The sequence below is a fragment of the Notamacropus eugenii genome, chromosome 2 (genome assembly GCF_028372415.1).
Source record: "Notamacropus eugenii isolate mMacEug1 chromosome 2, mMacEug1.pri_v2, whole genome shotgun sequence".
Lineage (NCBI taxonomy): Eukaryota > Metazoa > Chordata > Mammalia > Diprotodontia > Macropodidae > Notamacropus > Notamacropus eugenii.
In genome coordinates, this window is record NC_092873.1 from 435,450,700 (window position 1) to 435,471,476 (window position 20,777).

Below are 20,777 nucleotides of genomic sequence, written 5' to 3' on the forward strand. Positions count from 1 at the left end.
AATTGAAAGGTCTTAGTATTCTTAGGAATAGTTTTGGTCTTGTGGAGCCTCTGAAGGGGTCTTGGGGACCTCCAGGGGTCCTTAGACCACACTTTGAAAACCTCTCATCTATAAATACTTTCCTCACAGAAACCCCGTGAGGTGGTAGATAGTACAAGTATTATACCAGATAAAGAACATGAACCTTAGGTTAAGTGGCCCATGATAATAAAGCCAGAAAATGATCCGAAGTGGAATTCTGACTGCCAGCCCTCTGTGCTGTTCCTTCCATTACCACAGAATGTCCTGTTTTTAATCATGTCTTATCATTTTGCCTGTTTCCACAGGGTGGTGCTATTTACAATCCTTGGGATCCGATGGACGCTTGGTAACAGTAGTCAGGTGTTTACAGCTCTGATGGGATTCTGTACCACCAATTCCCCGGTGGTTATCTGAGCATTGGCAAATTGTGGAAGCTGCCCCACCCTTAATGACTGCTTCTTAAGTCCCTCACCCAGGGGCAGCATGTTCTTGGTGGGAAAACTAGGTTTCATTTGAATACAAAAGAAAAGATTTCTCTTGAGATAAAGGAGAGGGGGAAAGGATCCAAGGTGTTTTGATATAAGGGTCCATGAGTGAAATATAAGGTTGGTGGCAATGTTTTTTCCTAGTTTCTGCTCTATGGTCTTTCTTTCTAGTTGGTTTCTTACCTTGCTTGGCTGACCTTGTGTTTTTTCATTCTTTTTTTTTCATTGCATTCCTGTGCATTGCAGTTTTAATCTGTTTGCTTCTTCCTTGTGTTATAGACACAGATATCAACAGAGATGGCAGCCCTTAGGGATAGAAGTATTGGTTTCGAATGAAATGAACTGAAATAAATAATTTTAAGTAAGGGGTCTCCAGGGGTCACTGTCTGGTGAGCAGAGTAGTAGGGTGTCAGACATTTGCATAAGGTGTACATGCTTTTTGTATGAACCTGTACCTGCTTTGATGGTCAAAGTGGAAAATGGTGACCCTTCCTTTTTAGTTTCTCCAGGGCTGGGTAGTTCTTTTATATGAATGATAATTATGTTTTCTGAACCTCCTAGTGAGAACAGGACCCCTCCCAGTCCCCAGGCTAGTTCATAGCCCAGGAGCTAAGGTAGCAAAGTTAATAGCTCAAATTGCCTGGGAGTAGGGGAATTTTATCCCTAAAGAAAGGTTGAATTACATGAAGAAAGGATCTTCTGTGGAACTGGCAGTGTGGGAAGCAGGTGCATATTATGAAGTTAATTTCCCAAGTTAAGAAGATTTTAGTGTATCGAGGTTGAATTAGCCTACAGGGGCTAACCTATGGATCTTGCCAAGAGTTGCCATTCCTGGTTCTGATAATGTTTAATATAAAATTTTAGAATAATCTCTTTGTTCTCTCTGAAGCAAACTCAGAGGGTGCCTCTTCCTATGTCAACAAAGCCAGCCAAGGCTGACTCTACATTCCTTAAGAGACCTTTAACCTAAGACACTATCTTGAATAATGGGACATTTTCCATATCTTAATATTTGTAGACATATACTATGTTATGGCATGTTAATGGTAAAGAAAATATAGACATCTTAGGTCGTAATTTCTACTGAACTTTGTAACCCTTTCCTATGTCAGTTATCTGTTTAGGGCAGGAAGCCTGCCACTCACTAGTGGTGGGATTTCCTTATCACTGAGACATATGTTTATCCAGCCTGGAATCCCAAGGCCTGACCAACATTGCTTTGTTAATTGTCCTGTCTTACTGAATTTACCATTTGCTCAATTAGGAGAGTTCCTTTCTCACGGCAAAATGTATATAAGCCAGAACATTCCTGGCTCCATAATGCATTATGTTACCGTTGTCTTTAATAGGGAATTGATCAATTAATTAATTAAATCATAAAATGTATGCATTTAGCCTGTTGCCTTTTCTTAACAAAGTTTTCAGGTCAACAGTTATGGCGCCCAAACGTGGATTGGAACTGAGGAAGCGAATGGACATTTCCTCATCTCGCCAACGCCAGGACTCCGGCGCTAATAGGAACCGTTTTTCATAGAGTCCTGGGCCTTGACGGGGTTGGGGTAAGTCCTTCCATTCCCAGCTTCCAAAGGACTCAAAAATTCCCTTTAAAGATAACTGCAGGACAGAGACCACTCTGCGTGAAAACGCCTCTGTATTAGTTAGGTCTCCTCTGAAGATCGATCTAGGGAAATCAGCTAGCTATGGGTCAGTCAAAAACTAGAAGTAGAAATCTGGCTGACAAGACCCCTGCTTCTTGTGTCAAGCCGTTACCAACCTGATGATCACAGGTATTACTAGCACTAGTGTTAATCAACTAAAGATAGCCCTAAATTATGTTGGCCACCACAGGGCTCTTTTGGACCGGTCAAAGTTACTTTATCTTACAACCAAATTAAGTTTAAAGGCCAACAAAACAACTAGCCAGTAGCGAGAATGTTTCGTCTTGGGCTTGCTGACTTGGCTGAACGAGAACAAAAGACAGGTAGCCTCTTCCCTGTAAGGTTGGGAGCTGCTTCAGCACCTAGCTGTGTCCTGGCAAAAATCCTTTCTTCTTCAAGGGCTCCAGTCTGTCCTTCCCTTCACTCCCTCCGTCCTATTCCTCAACCCTTTCCTTCCTCCCCCTCCCCTTGAAGGCCTCTGATCTGGGGAAACTGACGGCACCTAGATTCAGTCTGTCCCCCTAGCCTTCTCCTGCCTTAGCCCTGAGGAAGGCAGCCTCTGTTCAAGCCTCTGTTGCCTCCCTCCTCCCCATTCCCCCTCCCCACCTTCCTTTAAGGATTCTGGTCTTGAAGAGGACAGTTACAATCCACCTAAGAACTAGAGGCCTTGAACTTATTCCCATAGGATCTGTTTCTTTAAGGTACTCAGAAACTTTGGGGCACCAAGGCTCCCCACCCCTCCAACGACTGCAGGGGTGCTCTGAGCAAAGGCTGCAGGATTCCCCTTTACTATCAGGTCTTGAATTCTTGCAACCTCATTGTCTCAGAATAATAATAGCCAATTCATGATGAGGATTTCTAACAAGCTTCTAATTGCCTTCTCTCTCTGGGTTGCTTTTTTTTTTTTTGTGAGCTACGTTTGTATTTGTCCTGTTGTCAGTTTGTCTGTTGGTGTATGTCCCTGTCTGTATCATGTGTGCTGTGAATGAGTGTGTTATCTTGTAAGATTTAAATGCAAGCAGCCAGACTTTAGGGGTTGTAGCTAGGGAAACAGACAAAATTTTAACACTTTTCTTTGTTATTCTGGTCTGGCCAACCTGGAATTACAACGAAAAGTTAGATCGTCTTAGGTAAAATCAATTTAGCAGATTTGTATGTTGTGAAATTAATCAGAAACATTTGAGGAACAGATCATTTGAAAAAACTCCTAAGATTGTGAGTAGCCCACCTTTCTAGGTAAAGCATTCCGCCTACCCTGTCCCAGCACCTGCATATCACCTTAGGGGCTCAGTAAATTCTGCCGCTGTTGGGGGTTGGGGGAGATGGATGAATCAGGCCTGTAGCGAGCATTCTCTAAACTCTGCCTGCGAAAGTCACCACTGGGACATCAGTTTCTCTGCTCTTGGTAAGCTTCACTTCTCTGTTCAGTTGCAAAAAGTATTTTATCTCTGTTTGACCCATTTTCTGATTTGTAAATATAATTGTGCTTGTTGTTATGGGATCAAAATGATAAAATGATTGTAAAATGCTTAACATAATGACTGGTATATGTTACATACAACATTATTATCTCTCAAATGTAATTGTTACCTTTGAAGTGGTTTTAATTGCTAAAAGTAATAAGATCAATAATTTCTGGAAATGCACATTATACCATCTGCAGTTATTGTTGTGTTAAAACTGTATTTCTAGGATTGTATTTCTGAATTTCTCTTAGATTGTGAAAATTGAGTGACCACTGTAATCTAGAAATAGTGTTAGAACAATTTTTAATTTGAATTTTGTTGAAATTAAAAGATGTTGGGAAAATTGTGTACCATCAGTTATTTTACTTTATCAGTCTTGCTAACTTTGTCTTATAATGTTTTGTAATAGCCATTTAGAAAACCAGGTATTTTCACCCTTGTCTGTTAAAAAAGTTAAAGCTAAACAATTTGGCTATCTTCTGTGAAGTTGTAGGATTGTTAACTAAGTTATTTGGGATTACTGTTTGAATGTTGAAGCCTAACATTGGTAAGTGATTCCTATGTATGGAAAGGAGGGAATGGAGTGAAAACTTTCTTTAGATTCCCTCTGCCCATTCAGAACAGTCCCACAGTGGAGTGAAAACTTTATTTAAATTCCTTCTGTTCATTCAGAACAGTCCTCCCATTCCTGTGGGTAAGATCATCAGTCTTAGTAAAGGAATTTGGTTGGTTAATGCAAATTCTAAACAATGAATATTACTTGCGCAGAAGTTGTAATAGATAGAGAAAATTTTTAATAATTGGCTTTTACATCAGTAAAGTTTTAAATTTGAGAAGGAAAGATGTTAAATGGAATCCCTTATGTGTGTGTGTCCTGGTAAATCTTTATTGTTTATTGTAACTCCAAGAGAGTGGAAATAACTGTTATCTGACTGTAAGTGAGACTTGCTGTTTAAGGTAAAGGCATTTGGGACCATAATTATTTTTGGTTTTGAGTTTGAATTTGGGTATGGTTATCTGCATTAAATCAGTATCTGAGACACATGCCACAAAGAAATATTTCTCAAATGACTAAACACCAAGGGGACAATTCTAGACTCAATTCAGGATGGGATCCCCCTGGCTCAGTTTCCCTATTGTGTTCCTTTAAAAAGGAATGTTTTTCACCTGACTATTCCTGAGTCTGGCTATGAAACAGATACTGCATGATTGGAGAATTTCACTCCCATCTGAATTCAAACAGAGTAAAGGATGTTTTATCCTGTCATATTTGGTATGTCACATGTCCCTGCTTTTTCCTTCTATAGCAAATTTCTGTGGTCAATAACAAGTGACCAGCAAAACATGTGAGCCTTTTGTGTAATCTTACTGGGAAATCTAATATTATTTTTATCTGAAATTAGAACATATGCAGAAATTTATGTAAACTACTTAAGACTCACCTTAAGATGTTCCCATTGTTTAAAAGGATTTTAAAAGCAACAGTGTTTTTCTGTGAGTCAGTCTCATATCTAAGAATACTGTAATAATTAAGAATTTAGTTTGTTATAATACTTTGGAAATCCATATTACTTAAGAACATTTTTGTAACAACTCAGCTTTAATGAATTCCAGTTTTAAGGGTTTATTTTTGCTGAAGAAGAAAAAAGAGATATCAAGCATTTTAAAAGTTTCCAACTAGTTTTCTTCATAAGAGTTTAGTGAACATTAGAATAAATTTTAAACTGTTTTTAAAGAAGGGAAATACTTTTAGAAGAAATGTTTTGAAAAATCATGTGTGATTCTTAGAAGGCCTACTAAAGCTTCAAAATAATATACTGTTAAATTAAGCTGTTTTGATCTGAATATGTAGTCATTCTATGGCCTAAGTCAGAGTTAAAGTTTGCATTTGAATTTATTATGTAAAAGATTTAATTCCTGAAGTATCTCATTCTTCCAGAGTGAGTATAATTAGGGAAGAATAACAACTTGAGAAACAAAGACATAATTCCATCAAACTATAAATTTAGTCATTAACCTCTTTGTTTTGTTTAAGCTGGAATGAGATTCCAGTACAGTTATGCTAGTAAAAAGTAATAACTTATGAGCTATCTTTTCTTATGGTTAAAATGTAAAAGCAAGTGGAAGAATAGGATTGAGAGATTTGGAAAGATAAATTAAGTTCTATTTGAAACTATGAAAAGTAGATAAGATTTGGGAATAAATATGGGTTATCCAAACCCCTCTTGCTCCTAGATAGTTGTTCTGGATACTTTTGTGTCAATTTCAGATGGTTTAAAGTGTGAGGAAGTATTTTATCTGAGGGATACCAGCCAATATTTATTTGCTATATAAGACTGGGACTGCAGTTTACTATTGTTTGAAGCTCTGGTTACAGGAATACTTGTCTAAGTTATCATAAAGCCAACTGACATGTGCTGCAGGCTAATGGTGGATGCTTGGAAAGGTTTTGAAGACAACCTTGGACACGGCCTAGGTAGGATCTTCCTAACTTTATTTCCAAATGTGCTGTTTCCTTTCTGAAAAAAGGAAATCTCCCACCTGATTATCTCTAAGCCCTGCTTTCAGCACCTTGTAAGCTCATGATTACATGTCAGATAATGGCTTTTTCCTGGAATCAACCAGAACTAAGGAGATCTTTTCCTACTCTTAACATTGTCCCTCTTTTTCTTTTATAGCAAATCTTTATAATCAAGAAGTTCTGAAAGTACAATACTAAGTCTATCAAATAATAAATGGAAATTGGAGCATCTCTGAGTTATTATAGTGGGGTGCAGGAATGAATAGCTTACAACTTTAACCTATATTCCTGGCCAAATAAATAAATATAATATAGAGATAACATTGAGGAAATGATTAGATCAGGTAATAAGACAAAGATGTAATGTGATAGATGTCTAATTAGAGTAGCAAATTTTGAGGAAAAACAACAGGATCAGTCTGATTCCTCTAAGAATCATATGCAAATGGATATGATTGACTTCTAAAATTTGTCATGCTTTTGATAATAAGATCTCAAATTTGGATTTTTGCATAAAATTTGTATAGGATAGTGGTTAAAGTAAGTGAAATTATTTCTTCTCTGTTAAAATAGCTGTCCAACAATTTAAAAGGCAGATGAGTTCATTTTATAGTTGAACTGTCACGTTTTAAAAGATATTTATTCTAGGTACAAGATTTAGGAAAGGACAGAAACAGCAAATAACTTGAACTGAAATTTTCTGAAATTTCAAAAATGGAGAAAAAATTTTAAGTAATTGTACTAATTTATATTGTCAGAAGTATCTGGGAACTTCTAGATTTGAACCAGAAAGGCAGAATTCTCTTTTTTGAACTATCCCAAGAATAAAACCTATTGTCAAAGAAAAGATATCTAGGTATCAGATAACTACATGAGAAATCTGGGATTCAAAGTTTTGTTTAAATGAAATTAAGAATGCATTACTGGGATACAAGGAACTTAATGTTAATTAACTTTGAAATAATAATTGCATTGATTTGTATGGTTCATGTTTAATTTTCTTGTTTATGTTGGTGACATGTAAATCTCCCTTCCAAAACTAGTCTATTGTGAGCCATCTAAGTTTTAATCTGTACCTGACAATGTAAAAATGCAATTTGTGAACTGTAAAAAAACTTCATTGTGTTGTTTGAACCTAGCCCTGCATGGCTGGGAAACTGAACTATTGCTAAGTGTCTTTAGCCATGTTAACTATGTTGTATTGTTTCATTTCAGTTATCAAACCATGTTTTCTGGGAGACCCTGTCAAGTTTTCTGTATAGACTCTTGGATCCATCTGTCACCTCTGTTGCTCCTGCTCCTGAGTGGATCGTGCCCTCCAGTTTTGAAGAGGCCTGAAGAAGATGCCATCAGACATAGACAACTTTCCCAAGAGCCTGGACCAGACTTGCATGAAGAGTAAACTCTCACACTACTGGTTATTTAGAGGTTTTTTTCATATCTTTGTTGGTCTACAGGCGAAGCCTTCGGCTTGCCTTTGACCAAAAGGAGGGAATGATAATGTTTAATATAAAATTTTAGAATAATCTCTTTGTTCTCTCTGAAGCAAACTCAGAGGGTGCCTCTTCCTATGTCAACAAAGCCAGCCAAGGCTGACTCTACATTCCTTAAGAGACCTTTAACCTAAGACACTATCTTGAATAATGGGACATTTTCCATATCTTAATATTTGTAGACATATACTATGTTATGGCATGTTAATGGTAAAGAAAATATAGATATCTTAGGTCGTAATTTCTACTGAACTTTGTTTACCCTTTCCTATGTCAGTTATCTGTTTAGGGCAGGAAGCCTGCCACTCACTAGTGGTGGGATTTCCTTATCACTGAGACATATGTTTATCCAGACTGGAATCCCAAGGCCTGACCAACATTGCTTTGTTAATTGTCCTGTCTTACTGAATTTACCATTTGCTCAATTAGGAGAGTTCCTTTCTCACGGCAAAATGTATATAAGCCAGAAGATTTCTGCACTGGGTAGCCAGAACATTTCTGGCTCCATAATGCATTATGTTACCGTTGTCTTTAATAGGGAATTGATCAATTAATTAATTAAATCATAAAATGTATGCATTTAGCCTGTTGCCTTTTCTTAACAAAGTTTTCAGGTCAACAGTTCCAATTGGTTCCAGTAGGATTTTGATAGCTGGGAGTGGCGTTAGAGGCCATCAAGGCCAAGGCTCTCATTTTCAGATGAGAAGACTGTGTCCCTGAGATGTTAAATGATATGTCTAAGGACATACAGGTAGTAAGTAACAAAGTTAAGATTTGAACCCATCTCCTCTGATTCGAAATTCAGTCTTCTTTGTACTGTACCAAGTTGCCACTGACATCAAATGTAATCCAAGTGAGGTGATACTACAAGTTATCCTTTTGTCTCTAGTATATTTTCCTTAGAAGGTAGCCTACATATCCTCAGATTCCCTCATTCACTCCTGTCCCATTCTCCAAGTCACATAGGAGTAGTGTATGAGATTTTCCTCTCTGCCCCATCTTAGGGGATTGGATTTTTCAACTCTTTGTATTAGAGGAGCAAAGGGACCTCATATCCTAATCCTCTCATTTTCTACTAGACTATGGACTTCAAAAGGACAAAAACAATCTTCTCTCTCCCACCATCCTTGCAACTCCCTCAGCCTTAGCACAGTGCTCTGATGATAGTAAATGCTTAATTAATCCAGACTCAGGCCTGACTTAGTGTCCTGTTGTGTGTTGTTGGTCCTTTGTTCTCACAGACCAATGGCTTTTGAGGGTGATGTCTTGATTTCTCATGAATTGCCCTCTGCAGGCTGGCCCCATATCCACCAGCCACCCTGAAGGAGTAGTTGCAACTACTGGTCAGGTAGATCTAGACCCAGGCCCAGCTCAGTACCTTTTGTAACACCCCGTGGGTACTGTGAACTGTGGTCTTGGAGGGTAAACCAGACTACCCCTTGGTCTTTACCTCCATCACTCATCAACCTTTTCCCTGCTTCCTCTGCTTCTACTCATAACCCTTCTGAACACAAGTGGAAAAAGTACTTACTGGGCACACTACAAATTCATGTTATTCAACCACAATTGGATCCTTACTGCAGGCAACAAGGCAGTCCTATTATTTCTTCCTAATTGATTCCCCATCTCACTCTCCACAGAAGCTGTTCAACCTCTTTCCCCCACAAGCCTCTCACACCTCTCCACTCTCCTCAGCTGCGGACATTGCCCTTTATTGTACCAAGGAAGTTGAGAGTATTTGACATGAACTCCCTATTCTCTCAGTCTCTTCACCTCCAAATACTTTGAACTTATCTCCTATTGTCTCTTTTGCCCAGTCTCCAGCCATGAGGTGACCCATCTTGCCGGGCCAATTCCTCTATAGTGCACTTGATCTCATTAACTTTCCATTTTCATCAGAAGGTTGTATCCTCTATAATCCGCATTATCTCTGGAATCTTCAGCCTCTCTAACTAGTGACTTCTTTCCTATTACCTTCAAACATGTCAAATCTCTCTCATCTCTAAAAAACCCTCCTTAGACCCTACCATCCCATCAAGTTTCTGTTGTATTTCTCTTTTCTTTCTCAGTGGAACTTTTTTTGAAAAAAGCTTTCTTTCTGTACTTGCTGCCTCTACTTCCTTTCCTCTCATTCAGTCCTTAACCCTTTGTAATCTGGCTATTGACCTCGTCATTAAACTGAATCTGCTGTCTCCAAATGTGGCAGATGACCTGCGTCCCCACATGGCTCGGTGATGTGGTGAAGAAGAAAGACATGGGAGGCGGGAGAAGATAGACCAACTCCGTTTATTGATCTGAGGGTCAGGGTATTTATAGACAGAAAGTGCAAGCCTACATGACATTCTGCTTGTCTCCTTCCCTAGTGATTTAATCAGTTTTATCTTAAAGACTGTGAACCTAGAGGGCATCTATTTTACATATCCCTTTTTTTCTGTAATTTTCTTGTTTGTCTCATGAGACAGCAACATCTGGGGGGCATGGAGAGCCATTCTGGATGATAATGAGCACAGTCTCAAAGAACAGTTTCCCTGAAGGTCTATCCTGATCTTGTCAATCGCACTCCACCCTGGCCCTCAACATCCAAAGTTACTAAAAAAAAAAAAAAAAGATGGTAGCTGGGTAAGGGAAGGTAAGAAAGGGAACAGATGCTACAACTGATAAGACTTGCCATCTCATTGGATGTGTTGGGTGAGGAGTTGAGGATGGCTGAAGTTTTGAATCTAGGTGACTGGAAGGAGAATGGTGTCCTCAACAGAGAAGTTTGAAGAGAGTTGGATTTTGGGAGAAAGATAACGAGTTTTGTCTTGAATATAGAATTTAATATGCCCATGGGACTGATAACTAAATGGCTCAGTGAATAGAATACTTTGTCTGGAGTCAGGCAGATCTGAATTCAAACTTGGTCCCAGATACTAGCCATGTGACCCTGGGCTAGTCACTCACACGTACACACACACACACACACACACACACACGTGCATATATATATATTTTAATGGAGAGGAGAGAACCTGGCACATAACCTTGGGAAATGCCCAGAATTTGGTTTGTGATATGGATAATAGTCCAGCAAACGAAACTTAGATGTAGTCATCCCAAATGTAAGAGAAAATCCAGAAGAAGCAGGGTCATGAAAAGCCAGAGTGGAGAGAGTACTCAGGAGAAGAGGGGACTCAATGGTAATGCTGCTGAGAGGTCAAGGAGGATGAGGCTATCTCCTACATATCCACCTGTTAAAATCCTCCTGATCCATCAAGGCCCAGCTCAGATGTCTCAGCTGACTCCCAATTAACATTCCAGCTCTCCAAGCTGAAAATGATCTTTTCTTTCTTGAGACTCTTAGAGCACCTGCTTTGTAACCTCTCTTGTCAATCAATCATTAAGCATTTATTAAGTACCTACTACATGCCAGGTGCTGGAGAGAGACAAAAATGAAAATCTTCCTTCCCAGGGAGCTCCCGTTCTATCAGGGGACACAAAGTGTAGTTACTGCATGTGTTGTATGCATGCCTCATCCCCCAAAGAAAAGAGGAGCTAAGCAGACAATAGGTCCAAGACCTTTGAGGACAGAGACTGTGTGTTATTTATATCACTTATGCTTGTAATCACTTCTAGAATCTAACACACAGCTTCCATGTAGTAGAAGCTTACTAATTGTTTGTTGAACAGAGAGATGTTAAATGACTTGCCCAGGCTCACACAGCTAGTAAGGGTCTGAGGCCAGATTTGGACTCACATCTTAATTGTACTGTCTACCACCAGCTGCCTCAATAACTGCCCTATCTTTCATTCATTCCACACCCATTGCCTGCTTAGCTCTTCTTTTCTCTTTGCTATGAGTATCAATGAGTTTTCAATTCACTTTTCTTGAGCTATTTGTTATATGTTGGCTTGTACATTTCTTATATGCTATGACTCTATAACTTTATCTTTGCTTAATTTTTCTCCTTTCCTAGATTCATTTGCCAGGATAGACATTCTACTTTTCTACCTACTCCAACTAAGGCAGGGTAAAAGAGAGAGAGAGAAACAGGGGGGAGAGAGAGAGAGAATGAGATAAAGAGAGGAAGGGATGGAGGGAGAGAGATGGAGAGAGAGAGAGACAGAGAGACAGAGAGAGAGAGAGAGAGAGAGAGAGAGAGAGAGAGAGAGAGAGAGAGAGAGAGAGAGAGAGAGAGAGAGAAGGAGAGAAGGAGGGAGAAAGAGGGAGGGAGGGTGGAGAAAGACAGAAATGGGGGAAAGAAGAGAATGGAGAGAGAGCCCAGGAGAGATTAAGAGAGCCCCCGATTCCTTCCCATTGGTTTACATCACTCATTTACTATTCAGTCTTGAGGAAGTACCTATCTAAAGCTTCAACGCCTTTAAGCAACATAAGTGACAAAATGATCCAGTAATAGCAATCAGATAGCCCATGAGTGGCTGCTTGCTACTTTGGGCTTCTAGTCCTAATACCAAAGTTATATATGGCAAAGAAAAAGGCTGGATGGACTCTGGTCACTGCTAGCCCTGTTTTATTAAGAACTCTGGGTTCACATGGAAGATATTTGATCCAGTTTGCCCAATCCAAAGGAATCATCATCTCTCTGGCTCATTCCCCTGACCCAAGATTTTATGTCCTATGTGAAACCGATATATGGCTTGTGTCTACTTTTTCCCAAATGTAAGTAACAGGGTCTCCAACAAGGCATTCGGACTTTATTTAAGTCATTGCAGAAGATGCCTAAAATAAATAAAAAAGCAAAGCACTCAATTTGCCTATTCCACTCTGTACTCTCCCTCTCACCCCAAATTAAACATGCTTTTGGGGGGCTATTAAATAAGCATTCCCTCTTACATGCAAATCTGTCCTGTCTGAGCAATCTGTGACCGTAGTGGAGCTGATAAGGTCAATGTCTCTTGCCTTCTCAGGGCATGTCTTTAGTCCTTTGGCCTCAGCCTACTCCTCTGTTGACAGGAATGGGAAGTTCATTCTTACGAACCCTGGTCTTTCTGACTTGTATCCAGAAAAGGAATCAAGAGCAGAAAGTGGTGAAGAACATAGAGTCCAGAAACCTGAGGTCAGCAGGGCAAACATATATATTATGAGTGGCCTACTTCTCTTGTAAACTACCATCTTCTTTTGTGAGGAATGAAGGGAAAGAGATTCCTTTTCTAGCTTCCTTTCTCATTTGTTACATTCAAGTCTGGAATCCTAAGGGAGAAAAAACACACCTTTCACAAGATGTTTCATGGCTCATTTTTTTAATAGTCCGTAACAGATAAAAGTTTATCCCACTTGATTCTGAGGCACTTATTGGAACCAATCAAGAGTTTCCAATCCCAAAGCAAGGTATTTGAAAGCAGCAAGTCTACATCCCTTTACATTTAGACAAAGAAACTGAGGCCCAGAGTGGGGTAGAGGGTTAATCTTAAGGTTAAATCAGGACTTAAATCAAGATTAACTGAGTTAGTATCAGAGCTGGGGTTAGGATGAGGGTTGTCGAACACCATGCTCCTGTCCTAGGAGCAAATACACAAAATACAAAAAATTTCCCCTGTGATGTTGATGTCTTCACCATGCCCAAAACCTCCTAGTGGAGCCTGCAAGTAATGCATACTTTATCCAGTACTTTCTAAAGTGCAGCTGCCCACGACAGGGATAGAAGAAAGCTTTTAAGGATCCAATAAATAGAATGTTGCCGAAGCCAGGATGCCAGGTCAAGAGACAGGGAAAGAACCAGCCATGGATCTGTAAAGAGCAGAGCAGAGTATCCCCTTCTGTGTCTGTTTTCTCTTCCCCTTCTCCATCATCAGTTTTTTCTTACCTTTCTTCTTTCTGGGAAGATGACTGATGATCCTGGCTTCTTATTCTAATGTCAGGAAAAACCTCAGGCATGAAAGTCCCCTAAACAACTTGACCTAGAGTTTCCCCCAAGAGAAGTAAAGGGCAGATGGAATTGTAAGTGTGGCAATATGTAAGAGAAGGGAGAAGAGGAAATTCTTTCCAGGCTAACCTCCACCAGATGATAAGGGATCATTAACTGAGGTGGTAATCTCCCCAGGTCCATTCCCAGACCTTTGTCTCCACCCTTTTTGACAGAAAAATACAGGCTGTTTCCTGCTCAGACAGAACCCACCCTAACCCCAGCCCTCTTATTAGCCCTAGCACTTTTCTTTCTCACATTCTTTTTCTGTCCTTACTTAGACCTGGAGATAGACTAAACTTGATTCAACACAGAAGGAAACCCAGGGCTTCTAGGTGTCCTGAAACCCAGTTTTCTGGACAGATGTCCCATCTAGTTTAAGGGGGTATCATTGGCACCACAGTTTTGTTTAAAAAACAACAAACTACAAATCTTTCTTTGCCAGTGCTATCAATCAATCAATCAACCAGTCACTCAGCCAGCACTTATTAAACTGACTATATGCTTTGTTGCTCAGTTGGCTGTATTACTTACCTCCTTTAAGTAGCTAGGTGGTACAGAGCACAGGGTGCCAGACCTTGAGTTAGGAAGATCTGAGTTCAAATTTGACCTTGGACACTTAACTAGCTATGTGACCCCAAGCAAGAAATGGGGATAATAACCTTTCTCCCAAGAATCTTGTGAGAAGATTCTTACAAATATTATTTTCATATTTGTAAAGCACTTGGCACAGTGCCTGGCATTAGGAGGTAAGTTACTAAATGGTTCTTCCTTCTCCCTTTGCCATATCTGAGTTCTTTGTCCTCACTCTAGTCCTGGAATTTTGCCAGTGATTGGGAGTACCCTTTCCCTCTGCAGCCCCTTCTTTTGTTTTGATTGAATGTCTCTTCCTAGAATCATTCAAGGAGGACACAAAGGCCCACTATATTTCATTTTTTTCCCCATGATTCACTTTGAACTTTCTCTTCCATGCCCCTGAGCCCAATATCATTGTCTCTATTCTGATGCCCCCTTCCCCAACCCTTTGTCAATTTCATTTTTAAAAGTGTGTTATCTTCTCCCATTAGGATGTAAGTCCCTTGAGGGTAGAGACTGTCTTTCTACTAATTTTTGTATTCCATAAACTTAGCATAGTGCCCAGCACATAGTAATCACTTTTTAAAAAATATATTTTTTAATATACCTAAAATGAAATGTTAATTTTTCTTTGTCATAGTATATGTTATCCAAATGGAAATGTAATCTGTATTACAGGCATTATTTAAAATGTTTTTACAATAATACTTAATGTAGCATTCTGTAATCCAAATTTGCAAAAACATCTTTGCTCAGGCGAAAAGCCTTATTTGGCTACATATTTAACAAAACATATTTTAGTTTCTTCAGTGTAACCTCTTGGAGCCACTAATATTAATCTGCTTTCTTACACTTTATATCTAAGTAGTTTAATCGCTATTGGATGATTGTTTTCAACTCTTGTGCTCTGCATTATACAGCTCCAGGAATGTCTGCACCCTGCCTACTACCTAGGGAGGAAGGAGAGATTCCCCTCTTCCTAATCATTGTCTTAGAAGAAAGCATTGTTCTTGCCAAAGCACCCAGGTCACAGTCGCCTGGTCAAGCATCGAACCTAGGGCTGGACTTTTGGACTGTTGGCTTTTCACATAATGAACACTTTAACATAATCTACACTGTCAATATTTCACCAGGAACAGCCACAAGAGGATTAGATTAGAATAGAAGAGCTGCTATCAGAGTACAGACAAAAAATCAGGGTTGATCTGTGCTTAACTTGAGAGTCATTTCCCTAAGGAATCAACATTTGGACATTGGCTTAGCCTGGGGTAATTTTATTTGAAGAATCTTCTAATTGCTCTGCCGTTCAGGGGCTGCTAGGTGGCACACTGGATAGTGCAGTCAGGGCCTAGAGTTGAGAAGACCTGAAATCAAATTTGACCTCAGATACTTCTTAGCTGTGTGACCTTGGGCAAGTCGCTTAACCCTGTTTGTTGAGGAGGCAACAAGGTGGCTCAGTGGGTAGAGTGCTAGGTCTGGAGTCAGGAAGACTCCTCTTACTGAGTTCATATTTGGCACACTGTGGATGGGAAGTAACATACAGCCAAGCTTCACTTAGTTCATTGGAATTCAAAATACGAGTTTTAACGTTGCCATGACCTAGAAGAGTGCTAAGAGCCCTGGCTGTATTTGGAACCCTGGTGGATATAAAAGCCTATCAGCTGGTGGTTCTCTCTCAAACGTCCTCTGTTTACCTCTGGTCTGTCAGCAGAATCATCAGACTCGGTTGAATGAATGAGTCCTGTTGATAATCATCTTAGCTGGGTATGGGTCATAGCTGAAACTCAGAGGTCACCTTGTTTCAGGGGAGAGGAACCACAGAAGCAGATGGCAGGACAGTCTTATCCAGCAGGTGGTGCTTAAACTAAAACAAATCTCTGGGAAATCAGGGGTGCCAAGGAAGGAGGGGAGGAGGGAGAATGTTCTTAATTTTTTCATCATTTGCATAGAATCCAAAGTCAAAGCCCCCATATATACCTAGTGCTAACAGAGCTAGCCTTTGCTTCTTTCTTTTTGTTACCTAGTACCTACTGGAAAAATAGTGATGGCAGCGTGATTCATGGGTATCAAATAAATATTAAGCCAACAACACATAAACATCACCGTTATTCTCAAAACCCTTCTAGTTCTCAGATTACTCTGATCGAATACCATTAAATACCAGGAGCTCTATGGACCTATTTAATTAAAATTAGCAAATACCCACTGAGCTGTCTAGTATGGGCACACTACTGAGCTAAGTGTTTTAGGCCATGTGTAAGTAAATAAGACCTGATCTCTGCCTTCAAGGAACCTATCTTTTAGTGACAGGGATAAGGTCAAGTTTGTCATACTCATCTATTGTTGAGACAGAAATTTTCTGGTGCTATGACAAATGTCTAGAAGTACCACTAAAGAAAGAGGAAATGAGGTCCATCAGTGTAGGTACTTGCCAATACAGGTACTCTCTCAAATTCAACAAATATTTATTAAGTCCTTACTGTCAGTCAATTAATCAGTCAACAAACATTTATTAAGCGCTTTCCTTGTGTCAGGTACTGTGGTACGCCCTGGGAATATAAATGCAAAAATGCAGCAGACCCTGTCCTCAAGGAACTTATATTCTAGGGTAGTGGTAGTGGGGGAACAAAATGCATGAATCTAATGATATGTAAAACAGGCACAAAACAAATGCAAGATAAAGAAAAGGAACTAGCAGTTGGGAGGATCCAGAAAAGCCTGATGTAAGAGGTTGTGCTTAAACTGGAAACTGCAGGAAATCAGGGATTCAAAAGCAGAGGAGTCAGAGAGCCCCAGCAAAGGGGTAGCGATGGAATGACCTGTGAGCACGGTCAGACAGGCCAGTGTGGTTCCACCACAGAGTCCATGAAAGAGACAAACGTGTAATGAGCCTGGAAAGGCAGGCAGGAGCAAGGCTGGGAAAAGCTTTAAACATCAAATAGAGGTGTTTGTACTGGGTACTCCAGTGAGAGGGAGCCACAGGAGTTTACGAAGCAGGGGAGTGATGTGATTAGACTTGTGCTGTAGGAATATATCACTTTGGTGGCTATGTGGAGAGTGGACTAGAGAAAGAGGAGACTTGAGGCATGGATCCCAATTAGAGGCTCTTGCAAAAGTCCAGGCAAGAGGTGATGAGGCTATGGTGGTGGCCATGTAAAGAGGAGGAGGCAGTGATTGGGATGGAATACTATTGTGCTATAAGAAATGATGAACTCAATGATCTTAGAAAAATGTGGATAGACTTGCATGAAATAATAAAGAGTTAAATGAGCAGAACCGAGACAGCATGTATACAGTAATAGCAATATTGTTTTAAAAAGAGTTTGAGTAACTAGTCATTTTGACTACAATAAATACCCAAAGTAAGTATGAAGGTCATATGAAGGAAGATGCTGTCTGCATCCAGAGAAAGGACTGACAAATGGAAGCCTGTATAGAATGACTTTACATATATATGTGCATATATATGTATATGTACATATATATGTATTTGTGTGTGTATAGATAGATGTATATATATATATATACATACATACATACATATATACATTTGTGTCTGATGATAGCCATCTCTAGGGCTGGGGTGAGGGAGGGAAGAAAAAAAAGGAAAAAAAGTTATTTGAAAGGAATAATAAGTTGTACACAATAGATTTGCAGTCTCATGTATAACCATCTTTTTTTTTCTATTTTCCTATGTTATGGAAATGCTTGTTTTATTTCTTAAGTTCAGAATAAAATAAATAAAATTTAATTTAGTAAAAAAAGAGGAGAAAGGGTATCCAAGAGGAGACCATATGGAGTTGAACTGCTTCACTAGAGGAATTAAGATAGGGAAGTAAGGAGAGTGGCCAGTGAACAGACTGATAGTCTGGGAAAGAAATGAGAGACAGAGGGATTAAAGGTCATGGTGGGGATGAAGAACAGGATTAAGGATTATATGGTAGAAGGAAAGGTGAAATGACAAGAGATTATGATCAGACAAAGGAATTTTGGAGTTCACAAACAAGGAAGTGGAGTGTTTGTAGGAGATGGTAAAATAAAGGGCTATGACCATCTCTGTGTGTAGCTGACATGAGGAGAAGATCATAGTAATTGAGTAGATTAAGGAAACTGGAAGTTATGGTATTTGAAGAAGTTTCAATATAGATGAACTAGTATGCAGGCAGGGGTTGAGGTGGAAAGAAAGGCTATGAAGCAAGCACTTAATTCGTTGGAGAAGGCAGGAGAATGGCCTGGAGATCAATAGATAACAGGCCAGGATCTATATTCCAAATTTGTGAACCTCAAAGGAGGAGAGGTTACTAAGTGATGGTAGAGGGAGGCTCTGGGGAAGCAAGGAATATTCTTTCATCAGGACCAGTGAGTTGGTGGGGTATGGGTATGAGAGAAAGTGTAACTAGTTTTGGAAAGTGAGGGATCACTTTTGCAAAGGCAAAATGGAATAGCGATGGATTGTCATGCTGGCCACTTTTAGTGCAAAATCACGATGAAGATGTAAGATGCAAATATATAAGATGCAAGATGAAATAATATTATAAATATGTATAAAGTTAGAAAAGTGTAATGAGACCCAGACTGTGGAGGGCTCTCAATGCTGGGCGGAGGTGTTTGTCTTCTATAAAGCAGCATCATAAGATTGTGTTTTAGGTGTATCAACTTAGTAACTGCAGAGAGGATGGATTCAAGAGGCGAAGACTTGGAGGCAGGGAGACCAATTAGGTCCTCATCCTCTTCTGCACTTAGAGAATCTCACAAATCAGTTTCCCATTGTATTAGGGAGAGCCAGAGGAGTTAAGCAGAGGACTGGATTTGAGGGACAAGATAATGAATCCTGTTTAGGACATGCTGAATTTAAGATGCCAGTGGGATGTTTAGTGCCTCCATTTATCCATGGTGCTATAGTGCCTCTCATTCCCACCTTATAGATAAGGACCTTACAGTCTGATTCTTAGGGAGATTCAATGATTTATTTATCAGTTACATGGCTAATAAAAGTTCATTGATCTTTTAACACACTTTTCGCTAAATAAGGAAACCACACAGCAGCAAATAGCCCATGACGTTGGCTTTAGCTGAAAGCAAGCTCAGTACTTCAACTGCCTGTGGTTTCTCTTTACTAAATCTAATTATAGTTATAGATTGTTGTGTGAAACTTAGATTCAGTCAAAGGGCTACACTTGAGGACTTAGAAGGCCACATGTATCCTTAAGGCCACAGGTTCCCCACCCCTGGTTAGGTTTTGGGGGTGAAATATAGCACTACTCCAAATTTATTAGTATAATTATTGCTGATAATGACTGAAAATGGAAAATATTCTAGAAGATGCTAGCGGGTATTGTTCTGAACATATTTTCAAACAAACTTTTCTTTGTGCTATCGTCAATGCCCCAAACAGTTGGTCTTTTCAAGATTTTCCAAAAGCCATAGACACCTAACACAGTGCTTTGTCTATCAAGAGCTTAAACTGAAGTGACATAAAATCAAGGCAATCCAGGCCTTGTAAAGAAAAATCCCTCAGAGAGGAAAGCAGATAGATTTTTAAAAATACAAATCATTTCATTTCCCAATTCCACTCCAAGACACAGCCCTTACTGGTTGCTCAGGTTAATCTGGGATCTTGCTGGCTGCTGGTATTTTCCCTGGGGACATCTTGGCAGGGACACTGGATGGTTCAGGTCCTCAGTGGTGGAAGGGCCTATCTCATTTGTTCCATGTCTTATCAGCAGGATAAGTCTCACAGGTGTTTCACAAGTGTTCTCTCTCCCTCATGACAGGATAGGAATCTATTCCCCTTATTTTTTTTAGTTTTTCCAATTGAGAAGCCAAGGCCTTAAAAGCTCTTTTATTCCCACCCCGCAAATACTGCTTCTGATTATACTCAGCCAGAAAGAACTCATAAATTTAGAGGGGAAAAAACCAGGCCCCTTTTCTGTTCAGTTTAATTCAAAGTGTTTATTAAGCCTGCTTTACAAAGGCATTGTTCTGGGTGCTAAGGGTACAAAGACAAAAATTGACCCAGTTCCCATGATCATGGAATTTAGAATTCATTAGGTCTTTCCTCAATTCAGCAAGCATTTATTAAAGTACCTGCTAGGCATTGTGTAGGGTCCTAGCAATGTAAAGATTAAAAGGAAAATTTTGAGGCACCAGCCTCCAAGGAACTTCTGTTCTCCTGGGATAAACAGCACACACACTGCTAAGTAAATACAAAATTTAGGATTGGACCTGGGAGTTCATCCCCAGATGAGGAAGGATACTCCCTCTACTGATGCAGCCTGGTATATACTCTGTAAATTCAACTCAGGAAGTTGCCTTGAGCCCTAAGAGGTTGATGACTTGCTCAGGATCACACGGACATCATGTGCCAGGGAAAGGATGAGACCTTGGGTCTTTGCTATTTGGAAGTGGTCCCTCCATCCATTATACTATGATATTTCTCATACAAATGAGATTTATGGATGAAATAAGTTCAAAGTAATTGTTGAGATGGTGGTCCAGAACATTTATGACCAGGAAATCCCAAAAGGCCTCTTGTAGAAGACAATGTCTGAGCTGAGCCTTGTAAGGAGAAAGAGATTTTGGTGGATGAGCAGAAGAGGGAGAGCATGAAGATAGGAGATGAAATGTCATGTTCAAGCAACAAGTGGACCAATT

At 39.7% G+C, this 20,777-nt stretch overlaps 1 long non-coding RNA gene across 1 annotated transcript; it reads left to right on the plus strand.

Annotated features, from left to right (window-relative positions):
- The first annotated feature begins 257 nt into the window (after window positions 1–257).
- Window positions 258–8,219, plus strand: LOC140529438 (uncharacterized). The gene is made up of 2 exons (XR_011975554.1): window positions 258–3,569; window positions 7,367–8,219. It is a non-coding gene; the product is annotated as an uncharacterized lncRNA (long non-coding RNA).
- The last annotated feature ends 12,558 nt before the right edge of the window (window positions 8,220–20,777 follow it).